Source organism: Sinohyriopsis cumingii, chromosome 5 (assembly GCF_028554795.1).
Source record: "Sinohyriopsis cumingii isolate HCF-2022 chromosome 5, ASM2855479v2, whole genome shotgun sequence".
Lineage (NCBI taxonomy): Eukaryota > Metazoa > Mollusca > Bivalvia > Unionida > Unionidae > Sinohyriopsis > Sinohyriopsis cumingii.
In genome coordinates this window covers 144,384,177-144,410,529 of record NC_142965.1, presented here as the reverse complement: position 1 = coordinate 144,410,529, position 26,353 = coordinate 144,384,177, and the positions used below count along the sequence as shown (strand labels likewise).

Sequence of the window (26,353 nt, the reverse complement as noted above, 5' to 3'; positions counted from 1 at the left end):
AAGTCTATTTCGGGACGCGGTAACAATGTAATATGGAAGTCTATGTCAAGACGCGGTAACAATGTAATATGGATGTATATGTCAAGACACGGTAACAATGTAATATGGAAGTTTATGTCAAGACGCGGTGACAATGTAACATGGAAGTCTATGTCAAGACGCGGTAACGATGTAATACGGAAGTCTCTGTCAAGACGCGGTAACAGTGTAATATGGAAGTTTAATTATATACTTGTTAACACTGTAATATGCGAGAAACATGTTTACAGGCGATACAAAAATATGTTGAAGTCTATGTCAAGACGTGGTAACAATGCAATATGGAAGTCTATTTGAAGGCGCGGTAACAATGTAATATGCAAGTTTATGTCAAGACGCGGAAACAATATGACATGAAAATCTATGTCAAGACGTGGTAACAATGTAATATGGAAGTTTATGTCAAGACGCGGTAACAATGTAATATGTAATCTATGTCAAGAGCGCTAAACTTGTTCACAGAATAGACACGATATAATATTGAAATATAATATTTAAATCAGTGTAAAGGGCGATAAAAAGGTTGACAGCAGAGACATAATGTAATGTTTAAGTCAATGTTCACAAGCGAGACAAAATAATAATGAGTCAAAGACAGGAGTGAGAAGCATACGTTCCGCGATGAGACAAAATATAATGTTGAAGTTAATTTTAAGAGCGAGAAACATGTGTTCACAGAATTCATATGTTCAAAAGAACTTACAATTTAAAAGTCATTGTTAAGTGGGTGCAAAGCCAACACTAAAGCGTGTGTGCTTCTTTATCTGTCATCAGTTTAGTAAAATGAGATAAACGGTTGGATTATTCGCCATATTCAGTTCTGTTACACCCCCACACATTACAAAAAAGTACGGCTGCTACTTTATTTTTAGGAGCAGTATAATTATATCAAAATTCAGATTGTGTAAACGACGCAGGCCGGTATTCCCATAACCGTGACGAAAATGGGTATATACGTGTATATGATGACTTCATGTTGATTGAATGTGGTTTAATTTCTATTTATGATGGGTGGAAGGTGTACAAAGGTAACTAATCCTGTAAGTATGAGTTTGGCGTTAGTCTATCTTGCATCGATAATATACCATCTTTTCTGTAACACTTGTTGCATATCTGAACAGCTGTCCTAACGGATTTTATTTTCAGTTTCGGTGTACCCTGTCCGTGTTGCAAAAGATTCTCAACAGCGAATCTTGTCAAAATTACCATTAACTTGCAGGGGCATTATAACTGTTCTGTTATCATAACATAATTCGATACGAGGTACTTTCAGGTTCGATACCTCACTGTCCAGATTTTCTTGTTTATTTTTAATAAAAACTTGTGCGTTTTCCTGATGAATGGATGTTGTGAAGTCACGTCATAAATATAAATAGTTTGACTAATTTTTAATCCTCTCGGCGAGGCTGCGGGGAAACTATCTGACCTGCGGCCTGGTATGATGTTTAAATATCTTGTCTATTATTATTATTATTATTATTATACCTGTTTTATAAGACGTTTAATCGTTCTAATTTAATGTTTCTTCCGGGTTTAATTTAAAGGGTGTAGATTGTTGTTTGTGTGTAAATATCTACGCTATACGACTCTACAGATCGTGTAACCACTATACATAAAGCCAAGGCGATATTTAAAGGTGAACCAGCTTTTGTTAGTATAAAATAGATATACACAGAGACGAGCTATATGTACGTTACATTCAGTACTATAAGCATGAGGATCTGTGGACCCGTGGTATGGCGCACGTAAGATAAATCTTCAAGAACAAATACAACAAATTGAGTTTATTTTGCAAGATGACAGTTGAAATGCTGATTAAACACAAAACAACAGCATGAATTTCATACAATCACTGAGGACTTTATCCTCATTGTAGAGTAGTAATGGTAAGGGAGAAGTCTTACCGTCTTCTTTAATTAATAATTTCAGATGTATGTGTTAATCAGAAAAACAACGCGCTCTACCTAAAATACGATATTGTGCATATATTACTTATATCAATACATTGTCGATTTATCGATCACCTATAAATCTCAGTGTACGAGCGAATTCCTGAAAGTTAAGAATCAATGTAATTACACGTTGAAATAACACGAGTGTTGTGCAATACACATTGAAATCCGTTTTCTATAACAACTAATGCCTAATAATAATTAATGAGGTAAATACTTATCTACATCTTTTCTTTAATGCGAGGTACTGACATTATACTCTTAGCAACATCAATGCCTGAACTTGATTGCAAAATGACGATTGCTTTTCATCTGCCAACTCTAATTAATTTAATCTTAATTTAAATTCTCTTCTTCTTCTTCTTCTTCTCTCTCTCTCTCTCTCTCTCTCTCTCTCTCTCTTCAATTGCATGTGTATTTGTTTCTCCCCTTTCCTCAGTTGCATTTGCATTTGTTTCTCTCTGAAACTGCATCTTTTTCTTCTTTCGGCAGCTGCCTTTTCTCTCTCTCTCTGTCCTCGTCATCTAACCGCATTTGGTTCTGCAGTTGCCTTTTCTCTCTATGTCCTCTTCATCTAACTACACTTGGTTTTCTTGATACTCAGGCTTTCTTAACCGATAATGTAACGGGTTGATATCGAAATCCTGCTCTTGGAGACTGCACTTTTAATAATATATATGATACAAATTACCACGTTTTATTCACAACTTATCTGCTTTATGACCGTCTGCAGTTCATGAAGGACAATAACATGCTTATGAGGTTACAATCGTTGTTAACACAGATGAAAATTATATTTCACTAGATCCAGATTTCGAAGGTTTGTAAAAGAAAGGAAAAAAAGTATGTGATAAAATTATTAGGTTAGTGGGTAGGTAGATTTACCTGTTAATCCTAAGTACAACTAAAAAAGAATTTTAACTATGACAAATTTGTTGAACAATCTGAAGCCCTAATATTTGAAAAGAGCCATTTACCCATAATGATACACGGATAGTTTTGAAACGTTTAACCAAATGTATAGCACAGCTGTAAACTTTGTATTTAATTTTGTTTCAGAGAATGATTGCAGATACGTTCAACATATTACGAATCAAGTCAATTCTAAACATTAGGTGATCTACACGACAACTACATGAAAGCATACTTTGATATGAGATTTTTGTGATGATATATACAATGTCTACATAAGAAACTACAGGACCACAGAAGTCTAGCGCATACAGAATACTTAAAAGAAAATCTGTGCAGAGTTAGATTTGTTAAGAGAATACGATATGTTTTCAATCATAGAGCGGAGAGAAAAGAACTCCAAGGCCAGCCACAAATTTTATTCTGAAAGCGAATATGGCAGCATGATAGATGATATAAAGTTCGGGAAATCTAAGCAAAACAATTTTACTATATATCTTTCTGACAATATATTGTATTATATAACAATACATGCCACTAAACGTTTTGTTGAAGAAGTGCAGCTGATTGAGTGAAAGTCGAAAATCTGATTATATACCTCTAGTGACAATGATACATTCAATTTTAGAAGTAAATTTATATGTGGAACAGATGCGCGGTAACTTAATAAATAAACACAACATACCCCTAAAAATCTCAATAAAGAACTGATACGAATCATGTACTGGTAAATAAACAATCGTGCACGTTAAATACAAATCCAACACTAAAGAACGCATGCTTCTATAGTTGCTATCATTTTAGCAAAGGAAAGACGAATTTTAATTTTACGAATTCGATATCAGTTGATATCCAACCCGCCTACCCCATTGCAGAAAAAGACGGCTAGATTTTCTTTTTAGGAGCAATATAAGTAGTGAGGGGGGAGGGATTAGCGTCAATGGGAATTAGCAATGCATAATACCCCTGGGACAGATTAGCGTCAATGGAAATTTAACATGGAGAAAAATCGTGGGACGGTTTAGCGTCAAAGGAATTTAAACAGGGTGGGACTTTATAGCGTCAAGGGAAATTGAACATGGGATTTTTTTTTTAAAAAAAATAAAAAAAGGGGTAGGCAATTGAAAGGCTATCTCTTTTCGAGAAATATGGCTGGCCCTGAAAAGGGCCTTTGGGTTTTCTTCTTCTGCTTCTAATTTCTTCTTTTTCTCCACCAAGTTCTTATTTTATCTCCTACACTCTTTCTCTTCTTTTCTTTCATTTTTTTCTCCTGCTCTTCTTTCTTCTTCTCTTCCTCTTCTTCTTTCTTCCTCTTCTCATTTTCTTCTTCTTTTTCAATTTTTTCGTTCCATTTGCGTATTCTTATTCTTTCCTCTTCATCCTCCTTCTCCTCCTTTATCTCTTTCATGACACCACTTATCTTGTCCTTTACCTTTCTTAAGTTATTAATTTCCATCTTTACACGATGGGGACTATAGGAATAGTGGTCTTCAACGAGTCTTATTAACATCTGCTCCATCATTCCTAAATTGTCTAAAACGTCTTGCAATGTTTGCATTTTGTCCATTTGGTTAGAAGCCATCTTCTTTGTAGAATGGTTTGAACGACGAATACTGTGGGTTTTTATAGTGAAAGCGCGGACGTGAAGGAAAACATCCCCTAAAAACATAAAAATGATGTTACCTAGATCATGACCAGAAACAACAACGCGCGGACGTGAAGGAAAACATCCCCTACTTTTCTCATTTCATATAATAAAACCCTAACTATACTCTCCACATACGCTAAGAAACCCATAATCTACTATTCACACAAACTTACGTGAACGGTTACAAACACAAACACACAAACACATACCCTCACACAATTAAAAAAAGAGTTAGTGTTTATATTCACACTACTCTACCTACACACATTGGCAAATGAATAGTTATTTCTTTTCTAGAGTATTGGGTAGTCCTGAAAAGAGCTGTTTTTTGAACTCCAGATGCACCTATCTAATGGTTGCACCTTCCTGGCCTGGCGCCACACACGTATCTTCTTCCCCACTCTTCTTTCACCTTTCTTCTTGGGAGTGCAGAGGCAGGATATGTGGCTTCAGAATCCCAATTTTCGGTTTCTGGGATTCTGAAATTTCTTCTTCTCTCCTTTTCCTCCTCCTCCTCCTCTTCTTTGTTTCTTCTCTCCTCCTCTTCTTTTCTTCTTCTTTCCTCTTCCTCCTCTTTCATTCTTGCTTCTTCTACAATGGCCTCCGCGGCCAGTTCATTTAGTATGCGCCTGGCATATTCCAGGTGCATCTGGAGTTCTAACAGTTTCACAATTCTGGTGTTCATTCTTCTGGTGGTGTTGATCAATCAACAAGGGTAGCTAGACTGCCGAGTGAGTTTCAATTTATACTGAAAGCGCGGACGTGATGGAAAACATCCCCCTAAAAACATAAAATTGATGTTACCTAGATCATAACCAAAAACAACAACGCGCGGACCTAAAAGAAACACTCACTCACTTTTTTATGCTACCCATCACTATTTTTAAATTTTTTATAAATCACTTCAATAGACTATTTACATACGCAAAGCAATCTAACTCCAAATATACACCTCAAACACCAAAAAAGACATCATTTTAATCTACTATCCATACCAACCTACTTGAGCACTTACAAACACAAACACACAAACACATACCCTCACATTTTTTTAAAAAAGAGTTAGTGTTTATATTCACACTACTCTACCTACACACATTAGCAAATGGATCGTTATTTCTTTTCTAGAGTATTGGGTAGCCCTGAAAAGGGCTGTTTTTTTTGTTTGCTATGGCATTCTTTTTTAGTTTCTAAGAATGCGATGTCCTCTGAGGATAGACTTTCTGGCGATAGGTCTGCTTCTTCGGAAAGAGAAGAAGAACTCTTTGGTGTCGATACGACAATCGACAAAGCCTCTGTCAGCTTCAGGTTGCTGCTGCTGCTGTTGTTGTTGCTGCTGTTGCTGCTGTTGTTGCTGTCTCTGAAGTCTGTACTTCTCTGTCCATTCTTCTTTCTCCTTGTTCACTTCTTCTCTGAAGAGCTCTTCTATCAGATCTTCAGTGACTTTTAGCATTCTCACATTCTCTATTTCTTCTGGCTTCGGTATCAGACTGTGTCTGACCCTATGCAAATTCACGTAGGCTTCGTTGAGCTTAGCTAGTTTGGAGCACATCTTCTTAGGAGGATGAGTCGACAATGGATGGTTAGACTGGAAACAACCCCCGGTTCTTAAAGTCAAAGCGCGGACGTGAAGGAAAACATCCCCCACACGGTTTTCGAGTCGCAACGTTCAGTGAGTGTCATGAGAGGAATAGTAAGAAATGAAAGAGCATCAATCCAACATTCTTATAGCTAAACAAACCACAAAGGCATTTTTTTTCAAAAACACAACATTTTTTATTCAAAAATCACTTAACACTAACCAACAACAACTCTAACATTTTTAACAATAATCCAACATGATAACATTAAATAATTTTTTTTCAAATCACAAACATTTTTTTTCAATTGACAATCTACTTTAAACAGGGCTGACAACGTTGTGAATGAAATTGTGATTTCCACTGTTGGAAATCATTAGGCCATTGATGGACACTACGTTTCCTAGCTTGAGACAAAAGATAAGCATAATGGTCACAAAACCATCGATCTACTTTCACATCGTTTCTCGAAGAAGAACGAGGATCAAAATGAGTCACTAAATGTTCTAAGGAATAGCCTAGGCTGCGATGATGCAGAAAATACACACAGTACTGTCCACACACCAAGGAATCTGTGCCTTGTAATTTCACATTATTGAATCGGGTGGTTTGAGCATTTCTTCTCATAAAGTCGATGATATCGTTTTCCAAAGGGGGCAATCCGTACGAATCGAAATATTCCACACATCCTTCTTGAGGAAAGTAGACGGCTACCCAGTGGGTTCCTGGGAGATGACTGTCGTCCGTGTTGATCACGTAAGCTTGATGGTCTTTAGGTTTGCGATGAGGGAGTTCATCTTTAGCACAGACGACGGGATTCCAAGAAGCCGTATACGAACTGTGGTTCAAAAGGTAATAAAGTTCCCAGGTATCCATTTGTGTTGTTTTTTCTTCTTCACAGGTAATAATAAGTCGTCAATTCGATCCTGACTTTTTGCTTGGAAATGTCTGACAAATAACCGTTTCTTCGTTTCGTCTCCTCACTCTGATTCAGGAGAGCTTCGATACGATGGATCTCTTGAGTGGTTAATGGTGGACAAGAATGTTCACGCAAGTCTTTATACCACTGGTGTAACACGTCTTCGTGAGAGATGAGATTCCAAGCCTCGTCCAGATACTCATCCAATTTTTCTTCTTGACTTAACATTAGGCATTTATCGTGTTGAATTTGACTGGGATGATCGTTTTGACATCCATAACAATTTTTCTTGATCAATTCCGTCATTTTTTCCACCAAGTGTTTGGCAAAACAGGAGACTAAATGGGCTTCTTGTTCTGGCCATCTTGACTTCATCATGATATCTTCATCGTCTTTGTCTTGGGATTCTTCTCCTTCCACGGTCTCCTCACATTCCATCTCCAAAGTTTCTCCACTAGGTAAAGAGGGAGAACAGTCTTCCATGGCTTCTAATAATCTAGAATGACTTCTCTCAAACTGTTGATTTCTATGATATTATCGAATTCGGCATACAGGATGACGTTCACTGTTGCTGGGAGTTCTTTTGCAAACTGAAGTTCCACACGAATCAGGCCAGATTTTATAGGGTGGAAATGTCCCTCGTCGCTGCCTTGGTCTGGAGTGAAATCGAAAGCCCACAAAGCATAGCCTCCTGCGTAATCGTCGTACGTAATGCTGTGACTGGTGTTGGTTCCTAACTGGCCGGTGGCTTCGTACAGGGACAAGTACGATCTCAAGTAATTCATCTTCGTGTCACTAAAGTCAGGTTCGAAAGGTCGGGTACACAAGGTCTTGCCATCGCGACTGATTTCGATTTTCTTCACGTCGAAGTGTTGAAAGTTGAAAGGATTTTTTTTGAAGGCTCCGTTGAAGGCTTCATTCGAGACCATACCAAGGATTAAACGTTTGGGTAACTGTCCTTGAAACAGATGATCTTCGATCATGGAATGATGGTTAGCGGGAATGGTGAACGTTTTCACTTCCACACGTCGTATGGGATACTTGGCGGTCGTTCTGCTCAACGTCTGACTGATGTCGTTTTCCACTTTGGGTAACACTTCCACGCGTCGTACGTAGAGTTTGGCCTCCTCGATTTGGCTTTTGGGATTGCCAGTCTTAGTAGCAGTATCATTAGCCAACAAATGGAAAGCGGTACTGCTGCGATTCAGTCTCAAGCGGACATTGACCCCGTTCAGCAAATATTTCTCTTGCAACCACATGTCCAAATGCAAACGATCCATCAGTTCTAAACTCTTTCCACCTACGATTTTCTTTTGTCTTTCCCCAAAGCCGTTATTGCCTTTATCTGGGTCGTCAAACTCCTTCGCTTCGTCAGGTTCCCACAGCACACAAGCATTGGGATGAGTATCCTTGGCATCTATTCCGTACGTCAAGAGATTTTCCAGGTAGGCACGGTAAGGGTAAGTATCTATGCTGCTGCTGACCAGTTTGTTGTTCAAGTACAAGTCCACTGAGCTGAACAAGGAATGCATGAAATTGTTGACGGGAGCTATATTCTCAGTGTCTTCTACTCCACCATCATCCTTTTTTAGAACTTTGACTTTCAGGTACAAATAACTGCTATTCAGATCGATATAATCTTCGGGCTGTCCTTTGATTTCAAACTCGATGGGAGCGGAATCGGCCAATGAGGAGACGGGGTGAAATTCCACCCATTGGGATTCTTGCATGGTCATCATGGTGGGGGGCATGGCAAACAGATCCAGTTCCGTCTTGGAACAAGCGCAAGACTCTCGGTGCATCATTTTTTTCTGTGTTTCAATAATCGAAAACGTCTAAGTCTCGATCGGTTCTTCTTTTCTTGGCCTTTTTCGCTTGAAGTCTGGTGAAAGGGTGTTTTCTTCGTCGTCTCTTTCTGCCTTGTCCTTGCTGAATGCCTGACTCGGTAGCGTGCAGGGCATTTATAGGTGTGTCTCGTCGCCCTAAAATGTCTTTACCCGTTTGCAGCAAGACATTTTTGCCAGCCCTCATGAAGGCTTCTTTAGGGTTTTGTTTGTCGATGATGACATTTTGGAGAAATTCTTTGCCTTGCGTCAGTGCCGCATCTTTCAAAGCGTGCAATCCGCGTGTCACCATCGGTTTCAACACCGGAGCCACCGAACGAAAGGCGGATTTTAACATGTCTCCTAAACCGTGTCCTCGCTGTCGAGCAACCCCTCGGTACACTGGATACATGACTTACTTACGAGTCGTGAGAGAACCGTTTTCGAAAATGGAGTTTCACCGTGACTTTTCCTTTGGTGAATGGAATATTTTGTCCCAAATCTCCTTTTATAGCAATGTTGACCGTGTCCAAATACGACTTGCTGACAGGCAAATAGTGAGGATGTACAAATTCGCGGTGGACGTGATAAGTGTTTCCACCTTCCTCGTCAGTTGCCATGGCAGAATTTACTTTGAAAGGAATGACACGCAGTAACGGCACGGAGGTGTGTCCCACCACGTTGTACTCCACCACATCGGAGTACACAAAGATCAAATTCAGTCCTTGGTTCAGTTCTACCGGAAACGAAAATACCTCGCAAAATGCAAGTTGTTGTCAATCTCTGCGATGTGAATTTGTTTGGTCTGCTTATCCGTGACCATATTGAGGTCTCCACCCAAAATGTCATACAATCCAGGGCAAAATTTAATACGTATACTTCTATCCTCACTTTCAAATCTGATGAGTAGACGGTGAGACTGTTTGTGGTACTCGATGGTGACACGTTTTTTTAGAACTTTTTCAAGGGTTGCATAGAATTTGTCAGCGATGGCCTCCACCAGATGTTGACCACTAAAATAATGGCCTGAATTAATTTTAAAGTGATAAACGTAAAGAGGAGGAGAAGGGTCACTGCTGTTGCGAGGTATTGGGTCCGTCGCAAGATGTGATCTATGTTGAGAAGTGGCAGTCATGGTTTGCTGCAGTGCTGGGTCCAGAATTTCGACGTCAAAAGTGTTTTGAGTTTCAGTGATGTTTTTGATTTGTGTTGGGTGAATCATTTCTACCAAAGCCACTTCCCAATGGGCTTCGTGATCTAAGGGGATGGCCTGAGGTAATTTGGCCGTGTAACAGCACAACGTGTTGTTGGGAAACACCTCCATGGAACTGTCACTGGGTAAGGTTAAGTAAAATTGGTTTTCGTGACTCATCATTCCAGAGTTCTGTGGCTGTCGGAGGGGTTATTACTGGACGTCAGAGGCGTGTCTCCGCTCAAAATGAGGTTCTGGTTGTGGTTCGAGTGGTGACTGGCACTGGCACTGGACACAAGGTTCCCGTGGTTCCCGTTCGAGGAGAATTTCAGGGAGGGATTGGAAAGTAGGTAACCGATGCAACTGCTCAATAAAATGGTCCACAATTGTTTGTCTCCTTGTTGCAAACTCAAATTGGCAATGGCTGCCCCGATGACACAATACACCACGAAGATTTGGCAGAAAAAGACGATTTGCGTTTTAGGCACACGTTCTCCGCACCACACCCACAAGGGTTCTTTATGTAAATCTTGCACATAAGAACTAGGTGAAGGAGGAGTGGTCGACGTAGCTGCGTCTGCTGTGTGAAAGGGCATGATGGTCACTTCTTTTTATAGTCGATGACTTGCGAAGCGTCGATCCAAGAATCAAAACTGGGTGGATATCCTTTCCAACGTACTTTGACTTCTTTGACACGTCGTTTGCCCACTTTACGGGTTCTGCGTTCGAGAATGCTTTCGATGTCGTACACGTCGTCTTCTTTTTTGGTGACACGTTGTAACTCGGGCAAATAAAACGTTCCTTTGAGCACTTCTCCGTTCATGTCTTCCAATTTATAGACGGCAGGATGACGGCCATGCACTCGTCCAGTGACGCGAAACAATTCGGTCGTCCAGTTAGGTAAGTAACCTTTGTCGAAAGTGCGTTTGGTTTTGCCAATGCGTACCCAATCTCCTACGGCCAACATTCCACTTTTTTTGGGGACAGCCCTCGTCGGGGACGTACCGAACAGGCGCTCAAACACCAACACTTCGTTGTCGGGAGTCACGTCTTGCGGGGCACGTCCGATGCTTCGATGGTAAGATTGGTTGTACGCTTGCACCAGGTGCGGTAAGATGTCGATGTACTTCAGAGTGTGGTGATGCGGAAAATATTTCCACATGCGTTCTTTCAAAGTGCTTTGAAAACGTTCCACGATGCTGGCTTTGGTTTCGGGATTCTCGGTGGTAAAAAAAATGAATGTCACGTTTCTTTAATTCTTTTTGGAAAGCTTGGTTCAAAAATTCGGTGCCTTTGTCCGTTTGCCATCGAAGAGGGTGACGACCGCTTTGTTTCAGCACCCGTTGCAGGGCTCGCACTAACTCGCTACTGGATTTGGAAGTCAAGGGCACGACCCAGGCAAATTTGGAAAAGACGTCGATGACACAAAACAAATATTTGTAGCCACGATTGTAGCTGGCCAAATGAGAGACATCGGCTAAATCGGCTTGCCATTGATGATCGATGCCTTCCACTCGGGTGCGACTTCTGGCAAACTTGCGTCGAATGGGTTTGTGTAAAGTGTAGGTAGCTTGTTCTTGTAACCATCGTTGCACTTGAGGTAAACGGAGACTTTTCAGTCGAGTTTTGGCAGCACGATACAATTTTTGAACTCCTGCGTAACCTGCAGGATGCGAGGGATCGTAGTAAATGCTGGCTAAGACTTTTTCCATTTTTTGTGTGTTAATAAGTCACCCACTCTTCGGTGATGCTACTTTGGGTGGGTCGAAGGGGTGGTTTAGAAACGGATTTACGTGTCCGATGGGCTACGGGAGTAGAAGTCGAAGGTAGTGGTGGTGGAGGTGGCAATGGAATGGCTTTGGTTTTCTTTTCTTTTTTCACTTCTGCTTTCCCTTCTTTCTTTTTCACTTCTGTCGAAGGAGGAGTGGACATCATCTTTTTAACCCAAGCTTTCATTTCTTCTCGTTGGGGTGTGGGGGACGGGGTCAACAAGGATGCTGCAATCTTCCTCGAAATGGGAGCTGCTGACGGTGTTTGAAACACTTCTCGCATCTCTTCTTCCTCAGGTCTTCGTGGGGTAGCATCTCTGGTGACCCTTGGGGATGGTAGTGGTGGTGGTGGTGGTAATGATGATGATGGTGCTGGACTTTTCATCAAGGTCTTAAAATCTTTCAGAGTGGGTAGAGCTGTTTCGTCTAAAGCTTTCTGGTGAAAGAGTTGCAGTCGTTGCAAGAGTTGACCGTACTTTTGCGATTTTTCTGTTTCGGACAAATCTTGGCGATCCATCAAGGACTGCAATTCGTGTTGTAACTGGGACATCTCGCTCAAATTGGGATTGGGAGGTAAATGCGGGGTGCGTTGTTCTTGCCACCGATGGTATTCCATCCATCGTTTGTAAGGCACTAAAGCTAGTTTTCGTCCTTCCATGGGGTTGTCAGCGGTCGATTCTGAGATCTTGGGACTTCCGAGGGCCTTTTTATCTTGCTCCCACCAGTCCTCCCAACATGGTTCCTAAGACTCCTTTCAGTATGGGGCCTAACAAGAGAGGTAAAATACCTCCACGTTGGACCAACATCTTCTTTTGACGAATGGGAATTTTCTTTTGAACCATTTGGCGAAGAACGTGACGATGTTTGCCTAAGCATTGTTTCTGGTGTTTGGATAAAGGGATCGTGCCTTTCAAGACGTTCAAACAACATTCGCACACGGTATCGATGACCTCTTTGGAGGCCGTTTGAATGAGTTTTTTTCGTAGGGGTGGAGAAGCTTTGGACAGGACAGATAACATATCCCCATGTTTGACTAAACTTGGAGGCTCTCCTTTCCTTTTCTTTCCTTGGGGTTTTCTGGAGGGTGACATCTTTGCTTGTGGGTTCCGGGACATTCACCAAACAGACACTAACGTCGATGACTTAACACACACCCTTTTATCTTTTTTGGGACTATCGCTTTGTCATAAACGTGACAATGTTTTTCCCAAAATCGCCAAGGAATCCTCCCCTTTGTTGACGCCTCTTTTTCTTGGAACGACTGTGCCTTTCTTAGGGTAATGTCGATGCTTGGCTAAGCGCTTTGTCGGATGACGCGTCTGCCTTTGTCTCTTTCTTTGTTGGCTTCTTGGAAGTGACATCTTTTACAAGTTCACTGATAGCCCTACTTGGTCACATGCCTTTTTTATACTGGAACGAGTCGCCACTGATTGTCTTTACGTCGTATCAATTTGAGGACAGGCATGACACGTCGTGCAGGGGTACGTAACGGACTAAATCGAGCCAGTTCTTGCTTGGACAAATCCAGTAAACTTTGTAACATGCCCGATCTTTCTTGGACTTTGATTTTGGGAGAAGGTACTTTGTGAGCAGCAGCCACTGCCACTAAATTGGAGGGTCCTGCCACTGGGGAAGTTCTTTTGGGGGTCATCAACGGAGAAGTTCTTGGTGTGATCAACGTCTCCAAGTACTCTTCAGTTCTGGGTGTCATCAACGGAGAAGTGGATGAACGTGAGGATGCCAGAGACGCAGTCACTGCCGTGGCAGGTCGTGGTTTGCGAGTGTAAGGTTGCGTCCTGGCCGAAGTGCCTCTCTTGCGACTAGTTTTCTTCTGTGGGCTTTTCTTTTTCTGGGGACTTTTTCTCTGTTTCTTTTTCTGGGGGCTTCTTTTCTTTTTCCGGGGTGGTGTCTGGTAAGAGGAGGGTCCTGCCACTGGAGAAGTTCTCCTTGGGGACCTGGTCTTTTTCTTCTTCTTGGGACTTCGTTGGACTTTTGTCTTGGGGATAACTTTGGGGGCATTAGGATCCCATCTTAAGAGTGAGCGAATGATGACCCCTCCTAGAGTACCGCTCCCTCCAGGTTTCAAAATGATTTGTTTTTTGGTTTGAGTGTCGATGCGGGGATCGGCCAGTTGGACCAAAGCGACTTTGTTTCGATCGAAAAAGCGTTTGGTTTGATGAGGAATCTGAATGATTCCTTGGAGTAATTGACGTGCCGTCACCGTGAACCATCGTAAGACTTCTCTGAGACTAGCTTCTAAGACACGAGCTCGTGTTTGTGGATTTTTTTCTCGACTGATGCCATACAAGGCACGAATCAATTTGACGGGAAGATGCGACTGAAGGGACGTCATGTTCACACTGTGTGAGACAGACGAAAAAGGGTCTGAGGTTTTTATAGATTTTTTTTCATGGGGAGTGAAATGAAGTCGAGGACGGAGACGTGTACAGGACAGGCCCTCCGTCTTGGCACCAGTGGTGAAACAAGTGGGTACGAAATCGCAAATCCTCAGGGGTCGTAGGTTTCAACTCGACGAGTAAATAGGCGTGTGGCGTTTGAGTGACATCGTCGTACGCCTGAGTCAACCAAGGCGTGCCTAACTGTTTGGCTAAGACTTGCACTTGCGATTTATCTCGAGGGCTTTTAAACTAGACCACGTAATGCGCATTGAGACTGATGGTGCGATGGGCTTTACTTTGTTGAAACAAATTTTGGGTGATGTAAACGACACTGGCATTACGGTGATGCCCTTTGCGCGTGAACCACAATTTAATTTCTTCTTCGTCTTCTCCTAACATGTCGTCGAAAATGACCAAATGGGTTTGACGGGAGTCAGAGACGATGCTGTCGTCTTCTTTAGGAATGCCTTCCACAAACACGATGGAATCGCCTTGACTTTCTCGCAAGAGGTTGTACGCCGATTGCCACTCTTTGTAACACCACACGATCCGTTGAGGTGGTCGATCGATCAAATGATGTTTATGTTCGATCAAACGTTTGATGAATTCGGTTTTGCCTGAACCGCTAGGTCCAGCAATGAGCATGTTAAAGGGATGACGTAGATACAAAGCCTCCCAACTGGCACGATCTAAGTGTTCGTCGATGACTTTGACAGTAGAGGAAGAGGGAGCATGGACAGCAGAGGTAGCCATTGTGAGAGAAATGTCACTTGTGACACGAAAAACAAACAAGACAAGAGTTTATATGCTTTTTCAGAACACGTTTATTGAATGGTGTTTTTTCAAACATGAATACGAAAGACAAAAATACATAAAAGCCAAAGGCTTAAGTGCAAGAATAAAAGGCACATGATAACTATGAACGTGGAATAAACACAAGTGTCTGTACAACATGTTTTGGGTAATGTTCTAACCAGTTCTATACTAGGGGGTAAGGTCACACAAGTGTCCTCCCGAAAGGGTCTTTCAGGCCTGTCCACGACAGTCCTGTCCTGGGTGACGGGTTCTTCTGGCACCGTCACTAACACGGGTTGAAAAGTAACTTTTTTCCTTGAACAACTCTCGTGCATGCTGGGCCACTTCTTGGGTCCAAGTCTCAAAACCCTTTTCTTTCCAGACACGGACATCTGTCCAATGGGGATGTAAGTCACAAGCTACACACACATCGTCATACACGTCTTGGGTAGCTAAAAGTTGACGAATCTTTTTTTCCTGTTGAGGCCGAGAAGTATCCAGATGAAAACGCAAGGCTTTCAGCAAAAGGAGTTTTTCGTGACCATTTAAGGCCATGGGGGTATGGTAAGTACTGATCGTAAAGAGTCCACAAAGAATCGGCTGGTAAACGAAATCCCAGAAAACAAGTCACTAAGACACACACCACTTGTCGTCCCCAATTGAATGGATAAAGTTCTTGTAATAATTGATGGTAATGATCCACGGTTTGAATATTGTCATTGAGTACCTTCCACGGAATCTGTAGGATGACATGTGACATAAACCGTGGCATGGCAGCCTGTTTTTATATTCTCTTTCTTTCGGATGCAATACACATACTTTCTAGCCAGAGATCTTCGTTCTCCAGTAGGGAATCTAAATCTTGCATACTGTAACCGAAACGTCAGAGTTCGTTTAGGTGTTTCCTCTTCCTCTAAGTAGATTCCACGTAAAATATGTTTGTAATCCTTTAACTTGTCTTCCTCAATGCGTTGCACTAGGTGAATCTCGAAGTAACCATAATCATGAACATGTCGATCATTAGCGACCTCAAAGTTTTGAACAATGTCTGACCATTGAAAGAATTTCTGACGAATCAGTTCTCTTATACCATTCAGGTACCAGTGGTTAAAGATCTGGTGACGTAACGGATGCAATTGTTCTTTACGTTTGACTTGTATTTTCACCAGCTCTCGGTAAATCCTTTCTCTCAACTCCTCAGGCAAGCCCAAAATGTTCTCTTGTAAAGTATCCATAAGCATATACACTGTTTTTGGAATCGTTGGGTGGTGGCCAATAGCCTCGTTTAACTTTGTGCCTAATGTAATATCCACTCATAATCAGTCTTCTTGTACTTTGGAAAAGAGCATAATTTAAAAACGGTTCAATCACTTCGAGTTTGCGTTCCACTTATATTTTGACCAGCTCTCGGTAAATCCTTTCTCTCAATTCCACAGGCAAAGCACGAATGTTCTCTTGTAAAGCATTCATGAATAAGTCAGTCCGTACAATTCACAATCTTCTCATAGAGAGCAAAAGTAATCCACATAGTGAGCAATTTCTGACCACTGCCATTCAGGGTAACGTCCAAGAATGTCACTGAACTCTTTTGATGTAAACGGTCTAAAGCGATATAATAGGATGAATGCAACCTTGACCCAAAGAAATCTAACACACTGGTTGACTTTTTTCACTTTCCTCTTATGAATTTCTCAACACAAAAGTTCTACAGTGACCCATTGAGATTTCACTCTGGCAAACCCCTGCCAAACTTCTTTGTAAATCTTCTCTTGCAGTTCTTTAGGCAATGATTCAATATCGTTTTTGAAATGAAGTTTAAATACTGGTCTCGGTGATGTCCAACAGTTGACTTCTAACCAATCTGGTTTCTTCTTCGTCAACGACATGGTAAGTTACTTCAATGTCTCGGTCCTACTAAGGGTAAGTAATGATAATTCGGTGACCATCGAGCATGTTCTACGTAGGCCGAATCTTGCGGTTCCCAGTGGTGAAGTGACACACCGCAACTGAAGCACTTGACTTTATCTCCTTCGCCCAAGTAGAAAAATCCGGCTCTGGCTAATTCTTCGGGGGTCGGTCCTCCCAGATACTTAGGCCATTTTCCTTTGAACGATTGAAGACGATTTTCAAAGTCGCAGTATTCCGACAAACGCACAGGAAACGAATATTCGTTTTTCACAAGTTCGTTTCGATGAGGGTTGGGTGACATGAACAGGAGTTTGCTCAGGGCTGGATGACATCCGTCGGGGGGGGGGGGGGTTGACGTGAAGGTGAACATTCCCCTTTAAACCCAGTAAAGTGTCCAAGAGGACGAGCGGCATCACTTTCGCATCCCACAGGTTTGACACGCACAGCATCACTTTCCATGATAGGGGTAGGGACACTAAAGTTCACATGATGCTTTACGGCATCGCTCAGGTCACAACGTACAGCATCGTACACATCGCAAGGCTCACAATCGCACTCGTCTGCAAACTCCGTTACGCAATTACAATGGTAACCACATGGACAATCGCAGTTTCCTTCCGGACATTTTCCGTCGCAATGCCTGGGTCTTATCCATCCAGTATTAGTCACACTAGAGGAAGATACAACTTTTTTACAATCCCCAAACTGGAACGATGTCTCTTTCAAAGTGTTCATCTTGTTCGCTCGGTCTTGGTAGTCCCAATGAACTATCGATCTTCCCTAGGGTTTCCTTTTTATATACAGACCAATACCGACGTGACCGTACGGTAAAGTGAAATGATTGGGAAGTCGAACTCGCTTCTGGTACACGATTTGATAGACTTTTTCCAAGGCTCGACTGACGATATAATGAGTGGGTAAACGTACAATCTTGTTCGGTTGATAGGTGGTCACTTTAAAGTGTCCATCCTCTCCCGATTGCAAGGCCTCTTTCAATACCCCAAAATTGACCACTCGACTGGTACGATAATTCAGAGTCAACCCTTTCACTTTGCACGTCGTGTGCACTTCTCCTTGTTTGTCCCGGTATTCGTAGCCGTAATTTTTGGGGCCGCCACTGACGAAACTTAGAATCTTGTCGTCGGGATGCTCGTCTGTCCAGGCTCCTAAACGGTCTCCTTCGATGTCAGGGTGATGTTGAATCGGGTGATGGATGTAAATGCAACTGTCCGTGTCAAAGTACAGGACGGGTTCTTCTAACAGTTCTAAAGCTTCGTACAATTTTAAGCGAGCATGAGCTGTCACGTAAACCGCAATGATGACGTTTCCAAAAGGGTCGTCTTGTACAAAGTCCAGATCTTCTTCGTAATTGACCAAGATCAAATCCTCGCGAACGACGTCCACGTGTTTCATGTATTTGGTTTTGTCGTGAATCATCTGGAAGTAGCGGGAAGGTTCTGTCAAATATTCCGTCTTGGGTAAACACGGTCGTTGTGCCATTTTACCCCACAAGCAATTTAACATCACTTTGGCAAACGATCGCCTGCCTTCGTTTTTCTCGATGTGGTCTAAATTAATGCCTTCTTGTTCGTAGTATTTCTCTTTGAATTGTATTTGGTCTTCGGGAGTGTGACACCAGGAAGGATAGCCGCTGGCTTCTTGTTTCATTTTCAAAAAGGCATCCACGTAGTCTGCGAAAATGCCTTTCTGACTGGGATCACCCTTGTGGTATTGTTGTGTCTTGGGAAAGTGGCAAATTTCGTACACTTCTAACAGTTGGTATCCCATGTTCCCGTCAAAGCCCGTTCTTCCTGGGTATGCTGACAAGGTTGGCCTTGGTTGCACGTTTCGGCACAAGTACGGCACAAGGGAAACATCAGTTTGCCTTGACAATGGTGAGGTAAGACGGTATGGTATAGGTTCGTGGGAGGCAAAACTTTACACTTGATCAAGCCTTCGTATTGTCGAATGTTTTTCAGGTCGATGTGTTCCGTCAGCAATTGCGGGTGCCCTACAGGAAAGCGACAATATTTGCACACGTAGGGATACAGCGAACACACGTCCAAGTATTTGATTTCTTCTCCTTTCTCTTCGTCGGCTTGGTACAGCAAACAGGTGGCATTGGTCCTTCCTCCGTACAAACTATCCCTCGGGTTCAGTGGGTCCATGAACTGGTAACTTTCCACGAGGCGTTTAAACTCGGGATCGGTTTTCATACGGTGATCGTACTCGTGTTCCCACATTTCCACCACTTGGTATCCTTCCTGTTCTAACTTTAGGCGCCGCTGACAAGTGTCCTGGTACAAGTCTTCCATGGTTCGTTGCAAAAACTGATTTTTAGTGCCACGGTCAGGGTAACCGTTAAACTCGTACACGATCTTGGGGTTTTCTAAGTCCCAGCCATCGACCGAATACGTTCCGATGGTCTTTTCGCCCCCTCCGTTGCGGGCATGCTGAATCCACTTGTCTTCCTTGTCGCACAAGTAATGTAACCAACGTAGGGCTTTGACTGAGTATTGACGTTTGACAAAGTGGGTCGTTTGAGGACTGATCACAGCCACGGTGTTTTCAGGCATGAATCGTTGTCGATACACTAAGGAACACGCTTTGGCAATGGTGCAAGCTTCTTTCAAAGGATCGACCCCTCCGTGTTCCATGAACAGTTCTCGAAGTTTTCCACAGCAACGCCGTAAAATGTCCACGTCGGAACGACAATACTTTAGCATTTCTTCCTGAAAGTCGAAAGGGTGCGAGGCGTGAGCCTGGTACCAAGCGTAGAAAGCTTCTCGTTGTTCGGTACGCATGTTGTCGGGGTCGTAATAGTGATCCTCAGGTAAATGGGGTAGAACGGGGTGTTGATTGGCTTCCGTATTGAAAAAGTGTGGAAAGTACCCTTTAGGCATTTCTGTCATTCCAAACGTTTTAGGCATTCGGCTCAAAGGCATGGCCAAGTAACGCATCGAATCTTTGAACTGCACTTGTCCCACTTGCATGAAAATGATTTTGGCTCCGTTCAAAGTCACTTTAGGACGTTCAGTGCCTTGTTCCGTATAGTATCTCAAAGAAACTGTCCATCGTATCCGGAGAAATTGTGAGCCATCACCGTGGCATGGCGATGACAATCTCCGTAACGTTCGATGTCCTCTTTGCTCCACGTCTTGTTGATGGGGTCTAAGACCCATTGTGCAAAATCGGCTAACGTGTTCGGTCCCCGAAAGATTTTTTCACGCCCTCCAGCAATCTTGCTGCAGTGAGGGCAATAACTGAAGATAGGTTCTTGAATACACTTCTCGCACGCTCGATGAGCCACGCAGAAATTAGGAATGTGAATGCCGGTTTCTTGCATTCATTCGAAATCGAAAAAGATGAAATTGCCTTTCTTCTTGTGACCATCCTCTTTCTCTGGTGGGGGTTGGTATTTTTGCACGTAGCATTGGTGTTCCAAGTCCACGATGTGGTGACAAATGTGACATTGTTTCTTTCCTAAACATACGTGTGCCTTGACATTATTGGTACGTATGACTTGTCCACACGTAGGGCACAATCTCAGGAGTTGACAAGCACATTTCTTTTGTGAACCTTGCGTTTTCAGATGATGTTGGTAACAGGCAGGGCTGACAAACGTGCGCAGACAAGTTGAACAAGGCACTGGTTCTTCGCTCAGACAGGGTGAAGAGGCCAAACATCCTGGGCATTTCCATCCACAATGGTTGTGTTGCTCTCGATTATTATAACCATGGTCACATTTCTCACAGTAATAACCGTATCCCAGGAATCCGGTGATACTGGTAATGGTATCGAAATGGTCATCGTGATAATAAACATGAATGTATTTTCTGTCCTTAAAATCTTGGCCTCGAAACAACAGAGGCCCGCGCATTTCTTGAGGGTGCACTTTCAAGGTTTAGCGTGGAGCTAGGACATCTTGCAATTTTTGCATTTCAGGAATGCCACAGGGTGTGTCTTTGGTCAGGCCAGCTTGTTGCAACAGGAGTTCTGCTTCGTTTCGTTGTTTGGCTCGGTCCGATTGTTGAATAATTTTCCAGGCTCTTTTCCATTCTGCCGTTTCGTTCTTGTTGGCATTGGTTCGTCCCACCACGATGGCTCGGGCTAAGCACATCTGGTCTTGAGGGTTGTTAATTTGGACGAGACTCTTTTTGGTGCTGCGAAGGTCGTTCACCAATAACATCTTTTTGCATCCAGTCCCTTGAGGAGGAGAGACGTGGGTCATGTCCAGTGTGGCTTTACCATCGGTGATGTCAAACTGATCATTAGATTGTTGTACGTGTTGAATCTTGTCCATGACTTTGGAAGCGGTCAATTCTGCAAGGGTGCTAAACTCGATCCAAACAGGGGAATTCAAACCGTCGTGTTGTATGGAAAGTCTCAAGCGATCGTCTTCTTTGGGTTGACATTGTCGCTTGAGTGCAGTGAGCAAAGAATCCCACACCCCAGTGATGAACACTTCTGCTTTCTCTAACGGCACTTCAGCCTTGAAATCTTTAAACTTCACCGTGTTTTTGTAAGCCGTGGTTCTAAATTTTCTAGAGGAGCGCTTTTCCGTCTCTCGAATGGAATAGTATTTTTCAGGGTTGACTAAGGGTGGTGAACTTGGTTTAGAGGTTTCAAATTCTGGTTCACTCATGTCCTCTTCAAAATCACTGGCATGAATTTGTGCCAAGATTTCAGCCCTGGTTCGAGGCGATAGATCACGTTTCTGCCTCTTACTTTCTTCTTCTTTCTTCTCAAATGAATAGGATCGTTTCATCTTGAGTGTAAAACGTCAAATGACTCAAGTTTAAACACCATAGACTAATTTATAGTCATGGCAGACCAGCGTATATAAAAAGGGTGTGTGTCTTGTCCTTTCACTATTCATTTCACTCTCAAGCAGAGCACAACGATGGAAGAGACTACCCAAATCGAACGTTTCGTCAGAGCTTTGCGAGGGGTCATTAGAAAATTCTCTTCAGACCAGCCTACGGACTACTCTCCTTCCTTTCGAGATAAAGTCAAGATACTTGCTATATCTGTCAGAAGAAAGGGCATTGGTCTTCAGAGTGTCCAGACCGTCAAAAAGAACAAAAACAGGGACTAAAAAAGACAAAAGTCAAGATACCTGTTATTATTGTAAAGAAAAAGGACATTGGTCTCCAGATTGCCCAAAAAAGAAACAAGAGGAGTCAGAAGAAAAGAAGGATTCTTCAGAAGAAGAGAGGAATTCTTCGGAAGAAGAGAAGGATTCTTCAGAGGAAGAAGAGGAAGAAAGAAGACAATTCTATTTACAAGAGGCAAAGAAACAGGAGAAGAAAAGAAGAAGGGAAGAAAATGAGGAAAAGACGGTGAAGAAATTTAAAAAACAGAGAGACTAAAGAAGAAGGAAGAAGAAATTAATGAACTTTTTATTAAAGTTGTGAGTTGTGAATTGTGAATTGGATTGCAACAATGGATAAAAGAATAAATTAATGATATAAGGTAAGTGTCTTTGAGTTTGATTTTAAAATAAGAACGTACACTCACGCACTCATACACAGAAACGTACTATAAGGGTAAAATGGGCTGTTTAACATTTTTTGAGTTATTGGCAAATTGAAATTGTATTTCTTTTTGAGAAATGTGGCTGGCCCTGAAAAGGGCCTTTTTTCTTCATGGTGTAGGGGTGAGTTTAAGCAATCAACTTTAACTGCCTTAAGCCTTTGCCACGGCCAAGGCCTACTTCTGGACTGCATAATGTTGATGATGATTGGGTTGAAATCACTAAGGGTGGTACGGTAGGTTTAGTCACAGGGTTGACGTGTTTAGCTCGGGAAGGTCGTATTCTCTTCGGTCGTAATAAAGAAGTCTGATACATTTGTTTCAGACTTCTTAACTTCGCTAAAATGTTCAACAGTACCGTGACGGTTTGATTTTCACCCTCTTGTTTCTCTGCTGCTACTTCTTCTTGCTGTTGTTGCTGTTGTTTTTTTCTTACCTCTTCTTCTTCTTGCTGCTGTTGCTGTAGGAGAAAAGCTTGTTCCGCTTCCTTTTGTCGTTGTATAAATTTCTCCAATTCTTCTTTCTGTCTCTGTCTAAAATTCTCCACTTGCGGTAATGAAGAAGGTAACGAAGGTTCCGGAACAAATTCTTGCGAAGAGAGAAAATCCACAAAATCCCAATTCACCTCTTCTGAAAGTAAGTCCGGGTTCCCTTGGACAGTCTCCCCTGCTGGTGCACCCCAATGGATCGTTTTCTGAGTTTCCGTCATGTTGAATCACTGTCACATAGATTGACTGCACACAAGCGCTAACGAATCTATATAGACCACGTGACGTCACAGACTGCTGTCTTCGGATTGGATGCGGACTGACTGAATTTTGCAACGCGTGTTCGGATTGGTGAATGAACTCAATCCGTTTCAATCTTTCCTCTACCTATAAATAAGCGCAGTTCACTGCATTGATTCACCTGTTCTCGTCGCTTCAAGATGTGGACTACAGTTGAGTCATCCACCCTTGTGTCTTCCATGATGTTCAGGACAGACATGCTCATGTATGTCCGATCCAAGTGGACCGTTGTCCACAGGACAAACACCAGCCTGTGGATACGTAGGATCTACGTTGAAAGACAAGGATGCCTGAAAAGAGTGATGATGTACGGACCAACAGTAAGACGCAGCCTAAGGACAAGAAGAAGACCAATGCGGTGCCCTTTATGTTAATGAATACATTAACATAAACCCAAAGGCCCTTTTCAGGGCCAGCCATATTTCTCGAAAAGAGATAGCCTTTCAATTGCCTACCCCTTTTTTTATTTTTTTTTTTTTAAAAATCCCATGTTCAATTTCCCTTGACGCTATAAAGTCCCACCCTGTTTAAATTCCTTTGACGCTAAACCGTCCCACGATTTTTCTCCATGTTAAATTTCCCTTGACGCTAATCTGACCCACGATTTTTCTCCATGTTAAATTTCCATTGACGCTAATCTGTCCCAGGGGTATTATGCATTGCTAATTCCCATTGACGCTAATCCCTCCCCCCTCACTACTAATATAATTACACAAAAGATTCAGACTTTTACACGCAAACAAGAAATGTTCACAACCGTGACAAAAGACGAACCAGCCGAAAATAGGTATCAGCACGTATACTATGTCTTCATGTTAACATACTGAGTTAAATTATGTGTATTATTGATGGAAGGTGCAAAAAGGAGTACAAAGGTGAAATATCCAGGAAGTGTACAAAGGTGTACAAAGGTGAACAATTAAGAAAGTACAAGATTGGCAGCAATCTCATTTTCATTCAAAACATAACATCGTTTCTATATATACTTTCTCTGTATCCGAACAGCTGTCTTAACAAATTGTACTTTCAGTGAACACTGTTTCTGTTTACTTCTCCTAAACATTGTAAATGTAGAATCTTGTCAAACAGCTTACTGTATATCAAGTCAGCTCTAAATAAACAATAGCTTGCAGGGACATCAGCACTACTCTGGTATTCTAATATAATTCATTAGTAGGTACGTTCCGACTCGATACCTCTTTGTCTAGAATTTCTTCTTCTTTCTTAATAAATACTTTGTGGGTTACCTGAGTGAATGCATATTGTTAAGTTCAGTCGTAAGTATAAATCATTTCAGTACTTTTACAGTCCTCTCTTAATGACGTAAATGATTAAGTCTTTAGAACTATGCATTGCAGCCTGCAGGGATCATCTTAGACCTGGTATGATGTTGGAACATCTTTTCTGTTATTATTGCTTTATCTTTTTTATGACACATGTTTCTTTCCGGTTTAATTTAGGCAGTACCTTGTGGTTTCGTGTTTGTGTCTCAATGCTATGCGATACAACTGATGGTTGTAATAATATACCTAAGGTCAAGTTGATAATTCGAGGTGAATTACAGAGACGAGATACATGTAGGCTATATTCAATATTATACCTACGGGACCTAAGCTATTGCTCACGGAAGATATATCTGCAAGAACACACACAAAGGGATTAATTTATTTTACATGGGTACAGGTAAAACACTGATCAAACACAATCCAACGGCATGAATTTCACCAATCAATGTGGATGTTATCCTATTTGTTAAGGGTGAAGTCTTACCGCCTTCTTTAATTATTAATTTCTGACTTAAGTGTAAATTAGAATAACAACGTGGTCTACCTGAAGTTAGATCATGCCATCTTGTGTTTTCATAATACTTACGTCAGTAGACTGCAGAGTTATGGATAACCTATGAATTGTGAAGAACCAATATAGTTAAGCGTTTAGATAACCAGAGTGTATTGCAATGTATATCCAAATTCGTTATATAATGCCTATTTACTATTAATGTGTAAAAATGTATTTGTAAATACATTAGGATAAGAGAATGGAGATGCAATAGACATATCATTCAAGTTATTTTGTCAGTAATGATCAAGGAAAGGTAATGTAAGGAATTTACCTTGAGTCGCTAACAGTGGTGGGAAGTATGAAGAAATAGGATGAAAAGCGGAAATGCAATTTTCTATTCAATGGAAGTAGGAGATGACGCTGCCTTGCGTCACGGTCAATTTCAGCATTCCTTCAAGATATCACGAGGTCGTACAATGAGGAGAGAATGGGTTGTGAGGTATGCAGTGCCTCTTTATGGTGGTAGTAATCCCTGGGCCAAATGCGAAAAACCATTACCAAGTCCGAAGTAAAACAATATACCATTTCACTGCGTTGCTGGGGCCTTGGAGAAACTGCTTCTTTATGGTGCTATGGAAGATAGTTTTGGCCTGATTCCCTTTATGGTGTTATGGAAGATAGGTTTGGCCTGATTCACATTTTGGTGTTATGGAAGATAGGTTTGGCCTGATTCCAATTATGGTGTTACGGATGATAAATTTGGCCTGATTCCCATTTTGGTGTTATGGAAGATAGGTTTGGCCCGATTCCCATTTTGGTGTTATGGAAGATAGATTTGGCCCGATTCCCAGATACGTTGCAGGAGAAGAGACTCAGCCATTACACTCTCCAATAGAACATGAACACAGACATATATGGGTGTCGTGGGCCTACAGTAAACAATTAATGATACTCATATTAATGGTCAAACAGAATTTGACGGGATTCTCATGGCCAGTGATTTGTGCATACATATTTTATAATTGTATGCATGCATGTAAAATAAGACTTAAAAAATTTACAACTATTGTAAAGAACATTAATGTAACATATAGCACATTTAAAGTAAGAATGTTAATTAAAACACGATATACATTGTAACGTATTTAATACAAAGCAAGAAGAAATGACTATTGTGTATAGTCATGTATTGTTTGAACGTGACCTTGAGAAGCAATAAACATGGTGTAGTCACAAAAGTAGGGGGCATGAACATAAATCAGAAACAAAAGATGCTCACAAACTATTTACTGGTAAACACTAGGAGCTCTTC

At 41.8% G+C, this 26,353-nt stretch overlaps 1 protein-coding gene across 2 annotated transcripts in view; it reads left to right on the top strand.

The window, feature by feature from the left end:
* The first annotated feature begins 957 nt into the window (after positions 1–957).
* The window catches only part of LOC149800397 (uncharacterized), a 56,585-nt gene continuing 31,189 nt past the window's right edge, over positions 958–26,353 (top strand). For both annotated transcript variants that reach the window (XM_089960032.1, XM_089960031.1), the window contains exon 1: positions 958–1,079. The gene's annotated coding sequence lies outside the window, so the exon portion shown is untranslated. The remainder of the gene's footprint in view (positions 1,080–26,353) is intronic.